Consider the following 24,197-nt stretch of genomic DNA (forward strand, 5'->3'; position numbering starts at 1 on the left):
AATATTGGTTGTGTGCACAATATCTACAGAATCCAAGTAACACCGGTCAACAATACACAGCTGTGAAAGCACAAAACATTTCTGTTATCCAAATGGCGCAATCGGATCAACAGCCTTTTACTGTCACTTGGATGAGGCCGGGCCACAAGAAGGGCTTAGAATGAATATTCATAGAAAAGGCTGAGCACAAACGAAGAAGAGCTCCATCACAGCCTCTTCTTACAAACGCAGGCTTATGTACAACCGATCCGATATAGTTATTTACTATGAAGGTCGGTATAAAAAACTGTTAAATAAATAAATAAATAAATCCTTCTGAAGCTGAACGGGAGAGCAAGACTGGGGGCAGTTGAGATTGTTTGCACAACGAGCAGAGCTTCCTTGTGTGTATTATTCATGCGGGGCGCTAAAAGAGGAAACTTTTTGTCATGCCCTCTCGTGCTGAATGAAATAAGAGGTTACGACGTGCAAGGTAAGCCGGGCAGTGTGAAATACTCACCTTTCCAAACCCATGCTCGGGCACAGCGGGTACGTATCTGCCCCAAGTGGTAACTGAGGCAATGAAGAGCATCAGTGGGGGAAGCGGGTTCTGAACCCCGACTTCCCTGGTTCTCAGCCCACTGTGCTAGACACCGGGCCTCGCCTACACCGATGCCTGTTACAATTACTTAATTGTAGCAGGTGGGGCATGGACTTTTAGGGTTGTAGGCGCAGGAAGGATTTCTATCACACTACTGGGAAGCTAGATGATGTGCACTGAAACAAGGCAAGAGTGGCCAGAAATGCAAGCGGCTGTGAAGTAAAAGCAGCCCTGGATACAGAACCCATGCAGGATTTACATGCACACAAACACGGTCACCTGCAGCTCGGAAAGAACAGAATTACAAGGATTTCTACAGGGCACTTGCACCCTCTACTGGCATTACAGTGTACTACACCTTTAACGTTTAGTCCGCTGTCTCTAAACCAATCCTGATCTTAGCAATGCTGCACCCAATGAAAATTTCTCCTTCACACTCAGCGTGCAGATGCGGAAAACATAAATTGGCTGGGTGCACCCGATGACAGATTTGTCAAGCAGCTTTTCTCAGCAGGAAGCCTCCTTGCATTCAGAGACTGGATTCTGGCCCTCGGAAGGGAAGCACTGAGCAGGTACTCGCCCTTCTTGGAGCTTCATAGGACATAAGACAAGAGGGAATGGAAAGAGGCTACTAACAGACAACACACACAGAGATTTCACCAACAGCCGCCAAATAAAATAGTGAGATGTGAGTCAGGCCAAGCCCCCCTGCGCAGACCAGTCAGCTGAACATTGCAGCTTGCAGGGTTAGGCCGTGCAGATTCCAATGTGACTTTTCTGCTACTGAAAGAAACTGTGCTAAGAGTGAACCCTAAGCAGGTGTAGACTGGGAGGGGCGGATGTATCTACGGGGAAGTTTCTAATAAATCCATGGATAGCAGGACCTTGCTCTCTGTATAAGACAGGACTGCTTGGTCTTTTCCTGCCATCATCCACTACGGGCCTGACAGAGGCAACACACACTGGAGCGTAGGAGGGAAGGAAGAAGTGGCACAGAGGGTGGCAGATGGGAAAATGTGGATAAACAAACGTTTCTGAATGCCAGCAGAGGCAGATAAGGCGTGAACCTTCCTAAACTAATTGACTTAGTCCCATGAGATGACTGCCCTGGCCGGTTTTTCACTTCCCACTAGAAGAGTTATGTAAAAGGTTGTGCTGCAGAGAAGGCTTCCGACTTTTCTGAAACTCATTGCTCGAGCCTTGGGTAGGATGCAAGATCCTTAGTTGTAGTGTGAAGCCTCCCTTCAGTTCCCTTCTGAGGTTATTTAGAAACACTGCTTGCTTTTAAGTAGGGTTCATCCTTTAGTCCTGGGGACCTACTGTACTAGTGCAGAACTCCCCCTTCCCGCAGATTTCCTTCTTCGCCTTGCAGACTCCGGGCCACAGAGCTACTCTGAGTGCTGCCGCAGGCAGGATCTTATTGCTCCGTGAACCTTGCCGGAAGCAAGAGGAAGGCAGTGCAGGTCAGGCTCCCAGGGGCAGTGAAGGCGGTAATATAGGTAATGAGAGAGAGAACATGATTGCACATATATCTACCACAGTAACAGGGTGGGGGCTGGGTAAGGGGCAGTGTTAATTGGTCTATCTAGGGCTCTACAAGACCCTTGCTAGTGAGAAAAATGTAAATACTGGATTGCATTGAAATACAGAATAATAATTTGCAGAATTTAGAAAATGTGTGCGCAGAATTTTTTATTTTTTGGTGCAGAATTTCCCCAGGAGTAATCCTTGGTGTCCAATGACCTAGCACATAGGTTTCAGACAAGTACAACCTCTGGCTCCTCCATGTACCCTGCAGATCCAATGTCAGAATGCCAAATCACACACGTACCAGATACCCCGATTCATTCTGAAACTTGTGTAGTTTCTGCTAGGAAATCTACAGAGACCAAAAAGGCGGCCATAAAAGACATTTGGGATCCCTTTGTAGCAAAACAGACGGCTGAGATCCAGCAGAGATTCCAAGCCTATTGCTGATAATTTGGAATTGTTGTTATCTTGCAATAGACACTCCTAACTGGCTATTGACACTAATGTAAAGGTATTTTTGCATGAGGAGTACATGTATATCTATAAATATCTATTTGACAAATAATGGTCACATACAAGGGCTTAAGGTCAACATATTTTAGAAAGGGAGAGTGAGAGCTAGCAAGGGGGGGGACACACGAGGGGATGGGGGTATGGTACCGAGGGGATAAAGCAGTAAAAGATCTGAGCATGGGAACTGGTTATGATGTTATATATGAATAAAATGTTTCCCTCTTTCTTTCATAGGGCCCACTGGGATTAGTCTGTTATGCATTAGTACTTTGCATATGGAACGGACGTTCTCCTTTCTGAAATGTTTCTGCATTATGACACACTGTGTTCCTATTTTTAAGTCATAATGTTCAATGTACTGATTGTTTATTGCAACATTCTATATGTGCAAAGATCAATAAAAAAGATATTAAAAAAAAAAAACCCTGCAAAATCTTCTCCCTGCCTTACAAATGTATTGCTCCCTCCGTGTATTCATGACTCCTAGGAACTAAGCCTATGCTGGATTTGTAAATAAAGAGTTCCAATTCAGAAGCATTAGCGAGATAACTCAGACGTTATATATTTGGGCACTCAGCTGGCAGTGTTTAGCAGGCTTATCTGGAGAAAACTTAGCCAGATACCTTAGGGGTGTTCCAGAGGAGTTTCAGGAAGGAGTTACTGTAGCCAGCTAAGATAAGAGTTAGCCGGACAACTTATCCAGCTAAATCTGGGCAGGCTAAAGAGTTTCCCTAACGTCAGAACATAAGAGCTTGCCATTCTGAGTCAGACCAATATCCTGTTTCCAACAGTAGCCAATCCAGGTCACAACTACCCGTCAAGATTTATTTATTGGGTTTTTATATACCGTCGTTTAGAATAGCCGTCACAACGGTTTACAAACATTTCAAACAAACGGAAAACATCCAATAAAAATATAAACATAAGATGAAATATAATCATAAAACAAGGTAATAAGACAAAAAAATTAAAAATTATACATAGCTTCATAGTCATAAATACAGTTAATAAATCAATAAAAATATGGAAATATAAAAATCTGTAAAAACTGTAGTAGTTAAAAGACATAACTGGAGGCTAAAAAATTAACCATTACCTATTGTGTAAGCCTGCTCATACAGCCAGGTTTTAAGCGCTTTTTTAAATGTCTTGAGCTCTGCCTGTAATCTTAAATCTACTGGTAAATACATTCCATGCAGCTATTGCGCAGTGCTAAGTAGTGGCTATTTCTTAAGTTGACTTGGTTAATAACAGTTTGACTTCTCCTCCAGGAATCTGTCCAAACCTTTCTTATACCCAGCTGCACTAACTGCCTTAACCACAACCCTCAGTAATGAATTCAAGAACTTAACTGTGCGGTGTATGAAAACATTTTTTCCAATTTGTTTTGAACGTGCTACATATTAACTTCATGGAGTGTCCCCTAGTCTTTGCATTTTTTTGAAAGAGTAAATAACTGATGCACATTTACCCATTGTATTCCATTCATGATTTTATAGAGCTCTATCATATCCTCCCTCAGACGTCTTGTCCCTAAAGCTGAGCAGACCCAACCTCTCTAGCTTTTCCTCCAAGGGGAGCTGTACCATACCCTTTATCATTTTGGTCGCCCTTCTCTGTACCTTTTTTCCAATGCAACAATATCTTTTTGAGATGTGGCAACTAGAACTGCACACAGTACTCTATGTGCAGCCTCACAATGGAGCAATGCAGGGGCATTATAACATTCGCCGTTTTATTCTTCATTCCTTTCCTAATAATTCCTAACATTCTGCTTGCTTTCTAGTCCATCGCTGCACACTGAACTGATGATTTCAAAGTACTGTCCACTAACACACCCAGATCCTTATCCTGGCTGGTAATTCCTAATATGAACCTAACATCATGCAACTACAGTGTGGGTTAATTTTCCCCATGTGCATCACTTTGTACTTGTCAACATTAAATTTCATCTGCCATGTGAATGCCCCGTCTTCCAGTCCCACAAGATCCTTCTGCAATTTAATCACAATCCGCATGTGATTTAAGTACTCTGAATAATTTTGTATCGTTTGCAAATCTGATAGCATCACTCGTTGCTCCCTTTTCCAGATCATTTATAAGTATAGTAAAAAGCACCGTCCCAGTACATTATTTATTTATGGAATTTTTATACCGTTGTTCTGTATTCAAAAAGGTAGGGGGGAAAAGGGCGAGGGAAGGCAATGCAGCTCGGCGCGCACAAGGTGCACCCCCTTCTGCATGCAGACCCCCGATTTTATAACTTGCGTGCGCCTGTGAGCACAAGTTATAAAATCAGGCGTAATTGTGTGCGTGTCGGGGAGCACACGCACCTTTTAAAATCTACCCCTATATCCAGGGGCTTTAATAGCCCTGAATGTTAGTGCGGCTGTACCCAGCCTCCTAGCTCCCCTGCAGACAGAGCCGGCACCGGTATTTCTTCTAGGACTTCCCGTTACTCCTGTTCATGCAGCTTGTGGTTGTCAACATCCCTCCTCACCATCTATTCTTGCAACGCCAATAACCAGCGTTCCAGTGCGATGCTTTAAAGACCTGCTGTTAGGTCAGAAGCAAGGATCCTCCGTGCTTATCCCAAGAGGTCTTACAGCCTCTGTTACTTTTAGACTCCAGGAGGATGTCCCACACGTCCACAGCCCTTTCCATGTAAACTTCTCGAGGCTGTTCCTGAATCTACCCCCTCAGAGTCCCACATCATAACCCCCTTGCTTCCCACTGAAAAAAAAAAAGCTTACTTCCCTTCCTAATCTTAATATTCTGTTTGCTTTATTGACTGCTGCAGCACACTGAGCTGATGATTTCTATGTATTTTCTACTATGATGCCTAGATCTCTTTCCTGGGTGGTAACTCCTCATATTTAAATTCCCTACATGCATCACCTTGCATTTGTCCACAATATGTACAGATCCCTGAGGAACTCTGTTTACCCTTTTCCACTGAGAAAATTGTCCATTTAATCCTACTCTCTGTTTCCTGTCTTTTAACCAGTTTGTAATCCACCAAAGGACATCGTCTCCTATCCCATGACTTTTTAGTTTTCGTAGAAGCCTCTCATGAGGGACTTTGTCAAGCACCTTCTGAAAATCCAATCCGGTTCACCTTTATCCACAATTTTATTAACCCCTTCAAAAAAATGAAGCAGATTTGTTAGGCAAGACTTCCCTTGGGTAAATCCATGTTGACTGTGTTCCATTAAACCATGTCTTTCTATATGTATTTTGTGCGCCTAGCCGGCCTTGTGCGCCCAGATCGAGACGGCGGACAGTGTGGCGAATAGGGTCAATATGGCGACGGCGACCACGCAGGCAATATGGCAACCACTTCGGAGGGTCTCCACGTGGGAGGACCCTTGAAACTAACCGGGGCCTGGCCCTGCTAGGGCGGATCAACCCGGTGGTACAGGTCCCGGCCGGCGATCTGTGCGACTCCTCAAACCTCGGAGACCGGAGTCTATGCTTAAGATTTCTACCTTACCTTGTCTTCAGCGCTTCCCAGTTTCATCCCGGGCGGTCTCCGGCTGCGGAGGGAGAGGGCAAATACCTTCAGCACCGCGCTCGAGGATGCACCCGCTGCCTCTCAGTCGCGCCCTAAGTCGGGGGCTAGTTCCCCGCCGAGGATCGGCCGCCGGACCGAGGCTCACTCACCTCCGAGGGCCCACGGAAATCACCTCGGGAATTCTCAACTGGGGGAGGGACCCGAGGGTATCACCGCAGGAGAGCGGGGCTCGTCTTCAGAGGTAAGTTTTCTTCCGAATTTGGGTTTTCTCCGTTGAATTTTGTTCTAACGCTGTGAGAGCGTGCAGATAGTCCCTAACTGCTATGGAGACGGAAAATACTGAAGAGCTGCACTTCCTGCAGGGGTTATATGTACTAGGGACTGACGTCAGATTGAAATCTGATCAGTCTCCAACTGCTATGACGCGTACACTATACCCATTGGTCCTGAGTCCATCTGCTACACGCTAGGAAAACTTGCTTTCTGTGCAACGGTATATAAAAACTGCATAAATAAATAAATAAAAAAGTGATTAGGATAAAATTATTCAGCCATGTGCACAAGGATTCCATGTATACGAGGCACTTCATAAGCAGAATCCTGTAACTCCAAGTCCATGAACAAACAGCAACCAGCAAAAGTTACAAGTATCGCATGGGAAGCAATCTATGAGTCTACAGGAAGTAAAATGTGTTGCACGTTCAATACTAACTAACCCATAACTATGCCAGATAGAGACCAAGAAACTCACAGAAACACCACTAACTAAACTGTCTTCACATGTGTCTTCTATGCATAGGAAAATGTACATAGTAGCTACATATTACAATGACCCTAAATGAATGAAAAGCGCAGCCAAGAACAAGATCAATTATAAAATTGTTCCAATGATAGGGGGAGGAGTTAAGATGGCCGCGGTTGGAGGACGCTAAGTTGCTGAGCTCTAGCTTTTGGAAAATGCCTCATAAGCGGAAGGGCAAGGCGAGAGTATATCCACCAGAATCACCAGGCCCTTGGGGACAGCGATTCATCACAGACTTCGCAACTCCAAGCTCTGCTACGGGGGCCTTAAATGCCGCTGCGGAGGAACAGAGAGGAGAGGCTCTCTCGCCTGGCGAAGTCACCTTGAGCCCGCCAGATCCCCGAGGGCCGTTGTGTAGCTCTCCCCTCTGCCTTCTCGAGGGAGCTGGGCTTTCCGAGGCAAGTGCACCCGGGCAGGCTCAGCGTGGTGAGCTGATCAGGAGGCCCCTGCGAGTGAGGAAGCGGGTGCAGGAGCCGAATCTCTGGTAACATCGAGAGAAAGATCACGCTTGGAGGAGGTAGGAGAAAAAATCTTTGATCCCTTGGAGTTTAAGAAACCAGCGGAAATTACATTAGAATCCATTTGGGATCTAATGGCAGTCATGGCCCGAACTCCCAAGATACAGTCTCAACAATTAGGCAATTTTGAAAAGAAATTGGAATCGGTGGATAAAGAGCACACTTTGAAATTACAAGAACATACTAACATAATTCAGGACATATCTGGTAAAATAAATCAGGCTCAAGAATTCAATATAACCCTTATGAAGGATTGCATAACATCACAAAGAAGACTTGAGTCTATAGAAAGTTACCTTTGTCATTTGAATGTTAGGATGATTAACTTTCCTAACGTGATGGAAGAACCTGTTCTGGTGACGTTTAAACGATATGTGACTGAGACCCTTAAGATACCATCGGAGACGGTGCCTTCTGTAAAGAAAGTTCTTTTTGTTTGCCATCTAGAAGGAATAATCCCCAGATTCCATCGGGGGGAAATAGGCGACAGTTTGCAAATTTAACACAATAGATATAGAAATCTCAGAAAGAGCGACTCTTTTTTCACTGAACTGGAAATGGGACAACTGATGAAAGCTTATTTCAAAAATATGAACAATGTTTTCAGGGGCGGAGTGGTAAGGGTCTTTCCGGACCTTTCAAGATCCACTCAGCAACAAAGGAAAATGTTTCTTATTATGCGTCCTGAGGTCTTGGCCAAGGGAGCGAGTTTCCTATTACGTTTCCCTTGCAAATGTTTTGTAAAGTCAGCTGGCAATACATACAATTTTTTTTTATGCCTGATGAATTGAGACAGTTCTTAGATGGGGGGGACATAGACCCTGTTTAACTCGGAGCTAAAATATTTAAGCAGAGTGTTAAAACCGCAATTATTGTAATACTATATACTCCTTGGTTATTTCTTATTTCTTCCACCCCCCTCCTATTTCCAATGAAAAACTATATTGAAAAAATTTCAAAAAAGTTTTATATGCATGAGTGAATGCATGTAGGGTTTACTAAATAATCGCATATTGTCTTTTCTGTATTTTCCTTGCAAGGAAGTTCCTTGTCATGTTATTGAAAATGTGATAAAAAAAATAGTTCCAATGGAGAAAGCATTCATGAAAAAAATGGAAAAGCTCTTGAATGTTTACGTACCATGAAAAAAAAAGAGATTGCGGCCGAGACAGTAAATACCAGGAACAATTAATCATCTACACATGAGCGAAACACTTTCATCAGTCTCACTTCCTTCATATTTGCATCAAGGACCACTCCCTTTTTTTTTTTTTTTAATATACCCACGTCTATCAAACCACCAGGTTATAAACAGAGGTGCAAGTGGCTTCTTATAGGTAGAAAGTAACAGGACGACATGGAAACGTCCTATATTTATCCATGCTATGGGAAACAGACACCTGAATGTTACTCCCATAAAAGCAACACATGTAACTGAAGCTTATCTGTCATTGCAAAACAGTAAAGCAGCACAAGCAGGCTGATATACCTCTCTTTGGGATTTGCTGGCACTTGTGACCCAGACGAGCCTTGGTCTGACCCAGCACGGCATCTGATATGCTCTCTTCTAGAAATCCAGTCAAATCCAGGCACACAGGGTCTGAAAACGATTGCCTTGTGCAATCCTGTTTGGGCATAGTTCATGCCACTTTCTTCAAATACAGAAACAAACACCTGTCTCCCTTTTTGTGACAATAGTACTTTTAGTAATATACTCTTACCCGAGGGAACTCTAGGATAAGAGAATAAAACGGAAAATAGCATATTACCTCTGGATCGAGCCCTGGGGTGACTGCACCTTGAGCGTTGTTTGCAGTTCTGATCACCCCCATCTCAAGAAAGACAGAGCAGAACTAGAAATGGGTCAGAGGAGGGCGACAAACATGATAAAGAGGATGGAACAGCTCCACTATGATGAGAGGCTGCGCAGGCTGGGGCTCTTCAGCTTGGAAAACAGACACTTATAAAATCAAACAGGTAAATAAAGGACGGTTATTTACCCTTTCAAATAATACTAAAAACAAGGGCACACGCCATGAAACTGACAACCAACAGATTCAAAACAAATCACAGAATGTTCTTTGTCACTCAGCGCCCTATCAAGATGTGCAATCTGTTGCCGGAGCACATGATCAAGGCGACGAGCATAACGGAGTTTAAAAAAAGGTTTGGACAGGTTCATAAGAACATAAGAATTTCCATACAGGGTCAGACTGAGGGTCCATCAATCCCAGTATCCTGTTTCCAACAATGGCCATGCCAGGTCACAAGTACCAGGCAGGATTCCAAACAGTAGACAGATCCCGTGCTGCTAACACTGAGGGATAAGTAATGGCTTTTCCCCAAATCTATCTGGTTAATACATTTATGGACTTCGCCTCCAAGAACTAGTTCAAACCTTTTTGTAAAGCCAGCTACTTCCCTAACCACATCCTCAAGCAATGAATTCCAGAGCTTAATTGTGCGTAGAGTGAAAAGAAATGTTGATGTTTAAAATGTGCTACTTACTAACTTCATGGAGTATCCCCTAATTTTTTGAAAAAGCAAATAATCAATTCACATTTACCTATTCTATTACACTCGTGATTTTATGAACATAAGAAATTCCCATAATGGTTCATACTGAGAGCTCATCAAGTCCAGGATCTTGTTTCCAAAAGTGGCCAATCCAGGTTACAAGTATCTAGCAAGTACCCAAACAGTAGGTAAATCCCATTCTACTAAAGCTGGCAATAAGTAGAGGCTATTCCCTAAGTCAATTTGATTAACAGTCTATGGACTTCTCCAGGAATTTGAACAAACCTTTTTTAAACCCAGCTATGCTAACTCCCTTAACCACATCCTCTGGCAATGAATTCCAGAGCTTAATTGTACATTGAGTAAAAACATTTTCTCCGATTTATTTTAAATGTACCACTTGCTAACTTCATGGAGTGCCCCCTACCCCTTGTAAATAACCAATTCACATTTACCCGTTCTAGTCTCTCATGATTTTATAATCCTCTATCTATCATACCCTCCCCCTCAGCTCTCTCTTCCCCAAGCTGAACAGCCCTATACCTCTTCAGCCTTTCCTCATAGGGGAGCCGTTCCATCCCCTTTATCATTTTGGTTGCCCTTCTCTGTATCTTTTTTTTTTTTTTGACATGTGGCAACCAGAATTGCACTAGGTGCGGTACCATGGAATTATATAGAGGTATTGTGATTTTTTTCCTTTTTATTCTCCATTCCTTTTATAATAATTCCTAACATTGTTTGTTTTTTTTGACAGCCACTAAACCAAGGATTTCAATGACAAGCCTGGATCCTTTACGTGGGTGGTAACATCATGGAACTATGGGGTGGCCTACTTTTCCCTATGTGCATCACTTTGCACTTGTCCACATTATATTTCATCTGCCAACTGGATGCCCAGTCTCCAGTCTTGCAAGGTTTCCTGCAATTTTTCACAATCTGTCTGCGACTTAACAACTCAGAATAATTTTTGGTCATCTTCAAATCTGATCAACTAACTAGTCATACCCTTTTCCAGATCATTTATAAATATAAAAAGCACCGGTCCCCGTGCAGATTCCTGAGATACTCCACTGTGAAAACTGTTTTCTATCTTTTAACAAGTCTGCTATCCACAAGTCTCTTGGGGGGAGGATGGGCTTTGTTAAACACTTTCTGAAAATCCAGATATACTATATCCTCTGGCTCACCATTATCCATGCTTATTAACCCCTTCAAAAAAAATATAACAGATTAGTGAGGCAAAACTCCCCTTGAGTAAATCCATGTTGGCTAAGTCCCATTAAACCAGGTCTTCTATATGTTCTGTGAATTTGTTGTTTAGAACAGTTTCTATGTATTTTCCCAGCACTAGAGTCAGAATCACTGCCTACAGTTTCCCGGATCACCCCTGGAGCCATTTTTAAAGAACAGCATCATATCAGCCAACTTCCAATCTTCAGGTACAATAAACGATTTTGATAAGTTGCAAATTACTAGTAATTGATCTACAATTAAAGTTAATTCTTTCAGAACTCTGGTGTGTAAACCATCTGGTCCAGGCAAATTGCTCTCCTTTAGTTTGTCAATTTGTCCTATTACATCATCCAGGTTCACGGTGATTTGTTTCAGTTCTTCCAAATCATCACTATTTAAATACCATTTCCATCATGGGTCTCTCTCCAACCTCCTCTTCAGTCAACACTGAAGCACAGAAGTCATTCAGTCTTTTCACTATAGCCTTGTCTTCCCTAAGTGCCCCTTTAACCACTTCAATCATCTAACAGTCCAATTTACTCCCTCACCAGCTTCCTGTTTCGGATATAGTTTTATTTAGAGTTTTTCTCCTCTTCGTCCAGCTTCTTTTCAAATTCTCTTTTTGCCTATCTTATCATTGTTTTACATCCAACTTGCCAATGCTTATTCTTATTTTCTTCAGTTAGATCCTTTCCAGTTTTTGAAAGAAGTTATTTTGGCTAAAAGAGCCTCTTTCACCTCACCTTTTAACCATGTCAGCAATCATTTGGTCTTCCTTCCACTTTTGCTAATGCAAGAAATATATCTGGTCTGGGCTTCCAAGATGATATTTTTAAACAATGCCCATGTCTGAGGTAAAATCTTAACCTTTGTAGCTGTACTTTTTAATTTTTTTCTATTTTTCTCATTTTATCGAAGTTTCTTCTTTTGAAAATTATATAATGGAGTAGCAGATTTAGTTAACATCCTCCCTCCAGTCATTAAGTCAAATCTGATGGCATTATGATCACTGTGGCCAAACTGTCCCACTATCAAAGCCTCTCGCACCAAATCCTACGTTCCACTAAGAATTGTGTCTAAAACAGATCCCCTTCTCACTGGTTTCCAGTCAAGTATTACATCTAAAAACTTTACTTCCCTAGCATATGACATCTATCCTGTCCATACTGGGGTAATTGAAAATTAGCATTACTGTGCTGCCAAATTTGTTAGCTTTCCTAATTTCTGTTAGCATTTAATTGTCTGTCTGTTTATTTTGTCCAGACAGAAGCTAGTATATCCCCACAGCTATACTCTTCCCCATCACACGTGGAATTTCCACTCATAAAGGCTTCTATGGATTTGGTCTCCTGCAGGATCTTTATCCTACTGGACTCTCATATGCCATCTGTAATATAAAGTGCCACCTCTTCCACCAAGTTAATCTACCCTATCATTGTGATATAATTTGTACCCAGGTATAGCACTGTCCTAACTGGTCGCCCTCCTTCCACCTGGAGAAAAAGTCCATAATACATTATTAGCCAGGTACTTGCAACCTGAATTAGCAACTGTCGGAGACAGGATGCTGGGCTTGATTGACCTTGGTCTAATCCAGCATGGCAACTCTTGTGTTCTTATTTATTTATTTATTTATTTAATTTTATATACCGGCAACCGTTTGCACATCGTGCCGGTTTACAGATAACTTACAACAATGGATATATAGGCAAAGCCTTTACAAGGAACAGTGTCTAACATACGCTCAGAAACAGAGCAAATAACTAGCAAACTTGTGGAGGGAGGGGTAGGGGTGGTCGAGACAGGGGAGGGGGTCCTCTAAGGTCCTCTAATATCGGTTTCATTAAAGAAATGCTGAGAAACCATTTTGGGGAACTGATGCCATATTGCTGGGACCTGTCCAGGATCCCCTGCTATAAAGGCTTTTTTAAATAAAGGAGAAATTACTACTTACCTGATAATTTCCTTTCCTTTAAGGAAGGAAGGCCAATCCCCACGAGTGGGTTTATGCACCTCTACCAGCAGATGGAGACTGAGCAAAAGCGGACATAACAGATATTTAGCACTGCCCTGACATCAGCCTGCCAGTTTGCTCTGGAAAAACCAAATGGTGGACAGACTGTTTTTACTTGAAAAGGACTATTAACAATCAATCCACCCATGTTTCAGCCAACAGAGCATAATGAGTGGAGATCAAAGAATTAAGGTTCACTAAACTGAGGGACCAGTTAAAACACTTACCAGACCTCTAACTAATAGCAGGAACACGACCCTGCAATGTCAGCACCTAAAGAGCGAACCAAAGGCAAAAATCGACAGCCAAGGACAGATCAGGAACTGGCCTGCCTTCCTTAGAAGAAAGGAAATTATCAGGTAAATAGGAATTTCTCCTTCCTCTGCACTCAGGCAGGCAAATCCCTACAAGTGGGATGTACAAAAGCCGTTCCCGAACAGGGCGGGAGGCTGCCCATGGTCCAGTGAAGACCATACACGTGAAAGCTGCGCTCTGCGGAGCCCGAAGGTCTAAGCGGAAGGCTTGGGAAGGTAAGCAAGAAAGACCATATCGCTGCCTGGGAAAGCTTTGCCAGAGACGATAATCAAGGCTCCACCCACACTTAGAGCTCATTCCACCTTAGTGGAATGAGCTCTAAGTCACTTAGAGAAAGGAATCTCAGCAAACAAACAGGCGTTCATGAGGACATCCTTTTTGCCAATGGGCTATAGTTGCCCGCATTGCCGGTTCTCCTTGTTTACCTTCACCATGGAGCAGAAACAATCGATCAAACTGCCTAACATGTTTAGTAGCCTCAAGGGAAAGAAGAATGTTGGAGACAGATGTAGGAAAAGAAGAAAAGACAGGAGGGGAGAGAGAGGAAATGAAAAGGGATTCAAAGACCAACAAGAGGAAAGTGAAAGAGAGAGAGACCAGGACCACCCAGATTACAAAAAAATAAAAAGCTCAGAAAAGGTAGGGAAATGCATTATTTTTCAGTTTTTAGTGAAAGTGAATTATGAGTGGATAGAAAGACAAAGAAGAGAGAAATGGAGAAAAAGATGAAAGGAAAAGAATAATTTCTAAGACAGATGTAGGGAAGGAAGGGAAGAAGACAGGAGGAGAGAAGAAATGGAAAGTGGAATGGAGAAGACTCAATCACAAAAATAAAATGTCCAGACAGCAAAGGCAGAACATATTTTTAGGGAGTGGAATGTGTCAGCTTTGGGAATGTGCATTTCTTATGTCTTTGCATTTTGCTCAGTTCAGGAGGAAATGCATTTCTCTTTCTCTGCTGGTGCACTGCATGCAGAGCTGGGTTTCTTGTGCTTTCTAGTTCCGTTTTTGTCTGCACTTTCCTGTTTTTAATTTGCGGTGCCTTATTTTGTATTAGGTAAGGGTGGGTTTGTGTTCTGTGTGCGCGCATCAGGTGAGGGATTCTGCTGGCACGTTTGTCTGGCTTTTCTGTTTTTCCAGTAGAAGGTGTACTGGTGTTCTAGGGCCTATAGTAATATTTGCAGTGCTGCCATTTCCCAGGTAATCCTGGAAGCTCATTATGGGTTGGCAGGTTTTATATATAGGTTCTGAATGTCTTTTTTAAAGGCTTTTGTGTTACTTCAAAAGGTTTCTGGCAGTGAAAGATGTTTGTGTTGCTGTTAGTGAAGTGACAGCAGAATCTGAATTTTTTTTGGATGGTGAGCTGGTGTGGGCCTGTCCCTTGGAGAGTGTATCCCTTTTGGGTACCTTAGCAGAGGCAGCTGGGGGGCATTTCATCCTGTCCCATATCTCGCCTCAGGCAGCAGATTGCTTTGAATTGTTCCTGATGGCCAGCACCAGTTACCAATTAAGTAAAGCTCTGCTCCTGCTCTGAGCTGCCAACATCAAAGGCCAGCTCAATGCCGCTCGTTTTAGCCTGTCAAAAGGGATATTTTGGGCCTGGTCTTTATTGATGAAGTCAGGCTGGGGAGGCAGCTCAGAGGATAGGTAATGGCAGCAGCAAATTTTCTGATGCACCACCAACTTCAACAGTCACCCCACACCTCTGCGCTTGACATCCAAGATATGCAAGAAACAATAATCACTCATCTCTATCCCTGGCCCAGCATGGGCAGGAGAAATAGACCGATTCAAATGAAACTTCAAAACCATTTTTGGTAACAGAGGTACAGTCCGGAACTGTATCACCCTCGAAGTCACACAAAGAAAAAACTGTCCTTAAGGACAGTAGCTTCAAGGAGAGGCTACATAGTGGTCAAAAGGCAGGAGCCACCAAGAATCCAGAACCAGATTAAGGTTCCGCAAGGGCAGTGGTCCAGGGAGGACAAAGATTCTTAACTCCCTTCAAGAACTGACACACACCTGGAGAGAGAGACCAAGGCCCTCCACCGACTTGGCCCCTTAAGAGAGGCGACAGCTACCACTTGAAACTTACAAAAATTAATGGAATTTCCACTTTGAGAGGCTGAGAACCTTGAACCACACACCAGGCCTTGAAAACACTCCAAGCGCTAACATAAGTCAGAGACGTAAATAAAAAATGTTCCAGCCCAGCGCAAGGTGGAATCACTGCAGAGGAATAACCATGCTTCAAAAAAATCAAAGGTAAAAATCACCCAGACCGTCATGTAGAATGGGTCCAAGCGCAATAGATCCAGCTAGGGCGGCCACTTCAGAGGACTACCAACCAGTAGCCTCCGCAGATTGGCATACCATGGCCTCCAGGCCAAGCTGGAGATACTAGAAACACGAGTTTAGATCTGTCTTGCTATCTGTCACGTGACCCTGCCTAGTGGCGGGAAGGGATATACATCCATGTGCTGCAGCCCCTCTGGAACGAGAGCATCACTATGCAAGGCTTTGGATCCCGTCTGCGACTGAAGGCCGTGGAACTTTGCATTGGCTGAAGTTGCTAGAAAAGCCAGAAGGGTTCTCTGTTCAGGCTTGAGGAAAGAAGACCACCACCACCATTGGCACACTGTGCTACATTATCCCGACCATCCAAGCCTCTAGTAGCTTGACGAATCAGAAGCACGCCAGCCGAACTGCACATTTCCAATCAATTGAAGCTCCTCTGTGCCCCAGCGATCCATACTACCATTCCGGTGTCTCCAAGGAAACTCCCTTCCTGAGAAGATCCATGTGCAACCACCATTGCAAGTGGATGCTCACCTCCACAAGAAGCCTTACCATGTAGTCCTGAGACTGTGGACCCCACCGGAAAGTTGCACTGAAGAGGCCACATGTGTGCCCTCACCCAGAGGGAAGCCCCCCAACATGGCTGCCATTGAACCCAGGACCTGTAAACAAGGTCACACTGTTGGGTGAATGGACCTTCCCAGTTTCTGAACTGGAGCAATGAACTTTTGAATGCAACTCCCTAGTCGAAACACTCAGTCCTGCTAGGAAGTAACACGGGTGCCACGATACTCCAGCATCTGAGTCCGCTTTAAGGAGCTCCTGGCCAAGTTCACTACTCAGCCTAGCTCTTGCCAAGCAAGAAGATAGGCGACTCTCTTCCAATGCATATATGGGGAACCAAGATGCTGTCCCTGCGGAAGGACACCGTGATCAGCACTATGACCTTAGAGAAGGTCCTGGACATAGTGGCAGCCGGAAGGACAGGGCCTGAAACTGATAAGGACATCCCAGAACAGCACACCGCAGGAACCGTTGATGTTCCCAACGAATGGGAATATGCAGAAATGCCTCCATCAGATCTAACGAAGGGAGAATTCCCCTAATTGCACTGCCATTATTACAGCATGTAGAGTTCCCATACAGAAATGAGTCACCCGCAAACGTCACTTGTGGAACAGTGTCCTGTATTTTCTTGCGATCCAAGAACAGGAATTATGGCCCTCAAATCTACAACCTTCTTAAGAAAGCCTTTGCTGCCACCCTCTTCTATAGGGAGTTGCAAAGCAAGACCACAAGGCATTTGGAAGAATGCGAAGAAAACTCCAGAGAATAAGCCTTCTCTTAACACTTCCAGGACCCACTGGACAGACATGATCCAGACCCAGCTCTGACAACAGCAAGACAGACGAGGTGCTCCGCACCTCGAGTCGGCCTTCTTCTGAGGCTTTCTGGATCAAAAGAACTGAGATTTACCAAGAGGATGAGAACTTTTAAGTAGTTGCTCTTCTATAGCGATGACAACAACGGCTGCAGCCCTTGGCACGGCTTCTTGCTCAAAAGGACACGATTGCGATTTCTTATCCTCTGGCAAACGAGGAACCTGATTCCCCTCATCTATGAATCATGTTCTCCAATGCAATTCCAAATAAAAAAAAGAACCCTTAAAGGGTAACCTAATGAAATTATATCTGCCAATCAATTTCGCACCCACAGTTGATGTTTAGCGGCTCTCAAATCACAGCCCGCATCAAATAAGAAAGCGGCCCCAGTTGTAAGAACCCTCTGCTATTCAATCCCGCTCCCTCAGGCTCCTGAGAGAGGCACAGACTCGCCCGAGCCACCAGGGAGCAACAAGAGGCAATTTGCACATTTACTGCCATGGTCTCGAGACCTTCTAAAGGATCGTTTTCTATCCTGAGCATCTTGGAGAGCTGCCCCCTCCTACTACTGTTTAGACACAGAACACACCAGCACTTCCATCTTCAGAAAATGTAACTGCTCACCCACCCAGTTCCAAGGGGTACACAGTCCGCCAGCGAGTCCCGTCCCCCCCTTTAAGGTTTGCTTCTGGGCAATCAGCTCTTAAATTTTATCCAGAAAGGAAAAGAAACAAGATACTTGTGTGCAGGGTGACCAAAAAGGGATCAGTCTTTTGCGCACCCGTAGGATCACCCCCAGTCACACCAAGTGGCTCCCGAGTCTGAGATACGAGACTCGGTAACTCATCAGCATAAAAGAAACGAGGCAGAGTTCTATGTGGATCCAAATCCGGAGGGATTTCCCCTTCAGCCAGAGGGGAGAAACCCAAGCCTTTGCCAGAATCATCTGTTATCCACATCCTATTTATATATTTATTTAACAGCTTTTATATACCGATATTAGTAGGTACATCATATCGGTTTACATAGAACTATGAGAAATACAACAAATGGGGGTGGGTGGGGATATCCTCCTGCATATCATCAGGGACTATTGTACCGCGGCACTTGCACTTGATTACAACCACTGGGTACTCAGCCCCTCTTTGAAAGTATCCTGTCTCTGCTGGATACCCCTGCAGAAAATGACTGTAGTCCCTGGAAAATCCCAATCAGAAAAAGGAGACTGGGCCTATACCAGGCCCATTCTGATGTCTCAGATAAAACATCCTCTGAAGGCAATTCCATCCTAGGGTCAACTGAAGGAGACACCAGCACGGAGTCTCCTTCAGCCCCAGTCCCCTCTGACGGAAGGGATGGCCCGGCAGCACAAATCCTTGGCTGCATTGCCCTTATATGGCAAGCAGCACAGGTGCTTAGACTTGACACTGGCACCAGTGTCTCACTTCACTTGTGCACCCAAACAAAAGACTCATTCAAGCACAATCACAGCACACTCGCACACTCAAGAAGACACGCAGCACGAGCTCAAGTCAGCGCTCAATAATTGCTCTGTATGTGCTCAGGTAAGCATTCAGTGTGCAACCAGGTAGGCGCTTAGTGTGCACACAAGTCAGGGCTCAGTACATGCTCGGTGCACACTCAGTACCGTGCTCAGTCTCAAACAGGTGCTTCGAAATAATGCTGCATCCTTGTAGGCACACACGTACGCTACTATGTCACCACACCACCTCACAGCAATCATGTGCACAAACAAGCATGCGAAAGCGCTGCCATAGAAACATAGAAATGACAGCAGAAGACGACCAAATGGCCCATCCAGTCTGCCCAGCAAGCTTCACACATTTTTTCTCTCATACTTATCTGTTTCTCTTAGCTCTTGGTTCTATTTCCCTTCCACCCCCACCTTTAATGTAGAGAGCAGTGATGGAGCTGCATCCAAGTGAAATATCTAGCTTGATTCGTTAGGGGTAGTAGCCGCCGCAATAAGCAAGCTACACCCATGCTTATTTGTTTTACCCAGACTATGTTATACAGCCCTTATTGGTTGTTTTTCTTCTCCCCTGCCGTTGAAGCAGGGAGCTATGCTGGATATGCGTGAAGTATCAGTCTTCTCCCATGCTGTTGAAGCAGAGAGCCATGATGGATATGCGTGAAGTATCAGTTTATTCTTCTCCCATGCTGTTGAAGCAGAGAGCCATGCTGGATATGCATCGAAAGTGAAGTATCAGGCACATTTGGTTTGGGGTAGTAACCGCCGTAACAAGCCAGCTACTCCCCGCTTTGTGAGTGCGAACCCTCTTTTCTTCTCCCCTGCCGTTGAAGCAGAGAGCTCTGCTGGATGTGTGAAGTATCAGTTTTTCTTCTCCCCTGCCGTTGAAGCAGAGAACTATGCTGTATATGTACTGAAAGTGAAGTATCAGGCTTATTTGATTTGGGGTAGTAACCGCCATAACAAGCCAGCTACTCCCCTCTTTGTGAGTGTGAATCCTTTTTTCCACATTTCCTCTTGCTGTTGAAGCTTAGAGCGATGTTGGAGTCACAGTAAGCATGTGTATGTTTATTTAATAAGGGTATTGTCTCCAGGCAGTAGCCATCATTCTGGCGAGTCACCCACTCTTCATTGGCGGCCTCTTGACTTTATGGATCCACAGTGTTTATCCCACGCCCCTTTGAAGTCCTTCACAGTTCTGGTCTTCACCACATCCTCCGGAAGGGCATTCCAGGCATCCACCACCCTCTCCGTGAAGAAATATTTCCTGACATTGGTTCTGAATCTTCCTCCCTGGAGCTTCAAATCGTGACCCCTGGTTCTGCTGATTTTTTTCCTACGGAAAAGGTTTGTCGTTGTCTTTGGATCATTAACACCTTTCAAGTATCTGAAAGTCTGTATCATATCACCTCTGCTCCTCCTTTCCTCCAGGGTGTACATATTTAGATTCTTCAATCTCTCCTCGTACGTCATCCGATGAAGATCCTCCACCTTCCTGGTCGCCCTTCTCTGTACCGCCTCCATCTTGTCTTTGTCCTTTTGAAGATACGGTCTCCAGAACTGAACACAGTACTCCAGGTGAGGCCTCACCAAGGACCTGTACAAGGGAATAATCACTTCCCTTTTCTTACTCGATATTCCTCTCTCTATGCAGCCCAGCATTCTTCTGGCTTTAGCTATCGCCTTGTCACATTGTTTCGCCGACTTCAGATCATTAGACACTATCACCCCAAGGTCCCTCTCCTGCTCCGTGCACATCAGCCTTTCCCCCCCCATCGAATACAGTTCATTCGGATTTCCACTCCCCATATGCATGACTTTGCACTTCTTGGCATTGAATCTCAGCTGCCATATCTTCGACCACTCTTCCAGTTTCCTTAGATCTCATCTCATTCTCTCCACTCCTTCCGGCGTGTCCACTCTGTTGCAGATCTTAGTGTCATCCGCAAAAAGACAAACCTTACCTTCTATCCCGTCCGCAATGTCGCTCACAAAGATATTGAACAGGACCGGTCCCAACACCGATCCTTGAGGTACACCACTTAAAACCGCTCTCTCTTCAGAGAAGGTTCCATTTACCATCACACATTGTCTTCTGTCCGTCAACCAATTTGCAATCCAGGTCACCACCTCGGCACTCACTCCTAAGCTTCTCGTTTTATTCACCAGTCTCCTGTGCGGAACCGTATCAAAAGCTTTGCTGAAATCCAAGTATATGATATCGAGCGCACTTCCTTGATCCAATTCCTTGGTTACCCAGTCAAAAAAGTCAATCAGATTTGTCTGACAGGATCTTCCTCTGGTGAATCCATGCTGCCTCTGGTCCATCAATTCTCCCGACTGTAGATAGTTCACTATTCTCTCTTTCAACAGTGACTCCATTACTTTTCCCACCACCGAAGTGAGGCTAACCGGTTTGTAGTTACCAGCCTCCTCTCTGTTCCCACTCTTGTGAAGCGGGACCACCACCGCTCTTCTCCAATCACTCGGCACCACTCCTGTTTCTAGGGATCTATTGAACAGGTCGCACAGCGGTCCCGCCAGCACATCTCTGAGCTCCCTCAGTATCCTTGGATGAATCCCATCAGGCCCCATGGCTTTGTCCACTTTCAGATTCTTTAGCTCTTCCCATACATTATCTACTGTAAATGGATTTTCCATTTACAGTAGATAATGTATGGGATATTCTGAGCTTGGCACACGGCTCAGAATATCAAGCCTGGGAGCGGGGCCTAGTCAGAGGCTGCTCAACCTGCCACGCTCCTCGCTAAACTCCCCAGAGAAGTGAGAGGGAGGAAGGAAGGAAAGCATGCCAACCACTCACGCCGAGGGAGGAAGACCTGCTAAGAAAGGAATAGGGGAATAAAACCTCCCTAACTCTCTGCCTTCTGCTCATCTTCATTTATTTTAACTTTTTTTTTTTTTTTTTTTTTTAACCTGAGCTCAGCTGGTACTGGCCGAGTGTACAACCAGGTCTCCAGCTGTAGGAGGAGAGGGCGAAAGCCTTCACCGCTGAGCCTCCATCATCCGTAAACCGCTTCACCTTTTTATTTTTTTAGTTCACACCTGAAAAAGGCACTCAGCTGAGGGAGGGATCCACTGGTGTCCCCTCAGGAGTGCAAGCCGTGTGAACAATACAGATAGGGAAATGCATGTCCGCCATCTGCTGGAGATGGAGAATACTGCTGGGCCGATGTCAGATCAGAGCTACATATCCATGACATCAGCTTTTACTCCATCTCCATGTAGAGGTGCATAACCTAACTTGTGGGGATTGGCCTGCCTGAGTGCAGAGGTAGTAGTAATATTATGATAGCAGATCTATGCCCGAATGCTTAGTTTCTTCTAGATAAAAGCAGCCTCCTCCTTGGGTTAGTGATATTAATTTTCAGCAAAGAAACCATTTAGCCTACATTAGCAGGGGGAGAACTAGACATGCTCCTTGGAAGATGTTGACTCGTCTTTGACAGAGTTAGAGATCTAGAACAGATTCTGCTTTTGTCAAAAGATTCCAATAATGCCTTAGGAGATTCTTCAAGGAATTGTCTGTTAAACGTTCTATCTATGGTTCTGATATATACCCAATAGCAGAAAGCATTTAATATGTTACACCTCACTGAGGAACAGCTGAAAGAAGGTGATAAGTCTTAGAAAGAGGCCTGGTTCCCCAGGGTACACTTTTTTTTTTTTTTAATAAAAAAAAATGGAATGGGTGGCGATCTCATATGTTGAAGGTTAAAAATTAGAGAATAAGAATTCAGGCCTCTTCACTTTATTACATGCATTTCAGAAAATTGGGAAGCAAATATTTGCTTTCATCTCTACCATGACTGAGGTTTTAGAAATAAATGCCAAACAAACAGAGAGCTACAACCATTTATTAGTCCTAGGAGACTTTAATATCTACTCCTGGGGGAATTCTGCACTATTGCAGAGCACAGAATTTGCGAAGAACTTCCCTCCTGCGCAAAATCTGAAGATGCAGAGCCCGTCCCGCTGGCAGAGAAGATCAGCAGGCCCAGCAGCAGAAGCAAGAAAGCTGAGCTCATGAGCCTGTGTGACAGACAAGTGTGCTGTAAGGGTGCATGCGCATGTGGAGAGATTGTGAGGGAGTGTGAGAGTGAGAGTGTGTGTGTGTCAGTGTGTGTCAGTATGAGAGAGGGGTCAAACCGTGGGAGGGGAGGAAGTGGAAAGCAGAGGATTTAGGGCCTGAGAGGGAAGAGTGAAAGAGGTTTGACCAGAGTAGGGAGAGAGGTGGAAGGGACACTCACAAAATATTTAAATCTCTGCATCTTTGAGTAATAACTTTTCTGCATTAAGACTGACGTTTATTGCATTATTTTAACCAATATAAAGTATGCAGAATTTTGCAGAATTTCACATTTGTGTGTGCAGAATTCCCAGGAGTAAATGTCCATGCAGAAAATCCTGTAAGAGCCATCAATTTCTTGTCAACTGTAACAGAATTAGGTTTTGCACAACAGGTTAAGGCAGTGATTCCCGACCGTGCCCTGGAAGCACACCTAGCCAGTCGGGTTTTCAGGATTGCCAAAATGAATATGCATGAGATAGATTTGCATACCCTGGGTCTCCAACGTATTCACATCTATCTCATGCGTATTCATGACAAATATCCTGAAAACGCAACTGGTTAGGTGTCTCTTCAGGAGAGGGTCGGGAAACTGTGGGTTAAGGGACCTACACGTCGCTGGCTGCTCATAGGCTGGACCTGATATTTATATCTGGGTTACTTACTCTTAAAAATCCACCCAGTTCAGTTTCCATATCTTGCTCATACTACAGCTGTATAACTTTCAGACTATTTTTAATCCAGGATGATTTTTAAAGACAGTTGCAGTATTAATCCGGGATCATTAGCAACAGATCAATGTTGTTTTCCAGATAATTTTGCTAAAAGTCTGCCAGATACTCAAGTTGCCATATGAGATTCACCTTAAAAACAGCTTTTAAGAAGGCTAAATCTCCTGAACAATGTTATGGTAAATCATGCGGTAATGCAAACTGGTTAGCGAGACAGATTAGATCCTTAAGTCTGTACCGCCCAGTCTCTAACCTACCTTTTGTTAAGAAAGCTCCTGAAAAAGCGATGATCCAGGAGCTGGCCTACAGTTATATTTATATGCCGAGAACGTTCAAGTCCATGCTCATGTTAAATCTAATCCCTTTGAAGAGAGAATTAAACGTAACCAATGTCTGGCCTGAGTTTTAGAATGGTTAGATACGTTGAAATCGAAAGCTAATTCCCAAGAAATCAGAGGATATTTGGATTACGAAGAGAAATCTTCTTCCTGAACATTCTCCTAAAATGAGTGAGATTGACATTCCCTTGTAGGAGACTTATGGTATTAGGAATGAGATCAGACAGTAACCCAACCATGGCAAACCAAATTTTGTCTGTAATGAAAATTACCCTGTTTAACCTTTGTTTCATCCACCACTTAAAAACCATGTGGTTTATTCGCACTGAA

At 44.1% G+C, this 24,197-nt stretch overlaps 1 protein-coding gene across 1 annotated transcript in view; it reads right to left on the minus strand.

Moving 5' to 3' along the window:
* Positions 1-24,197, minus strand: part of PDZD8 (PDZ domain containing 8) — a 186,680-nt gene that overhangs the window by 109,322 nt on the left and 53,161 nt on the right.

The sequence above is a fragment of the Rhinatrema bivittatum genome, chromosome 7, assembly GCF_901001135.1.
Source record: "Rhinatrema bivittatum chromosome 7, aRhiBiv1.1, whole genome shotgun sequence".
Lineage (NCBI taxonomy): Eukaryota > Metazoa > Chordata > Amphibia > Gymnophiona > Rhinatrematidae > Rhinatrema > Rhinatrema bivittatum.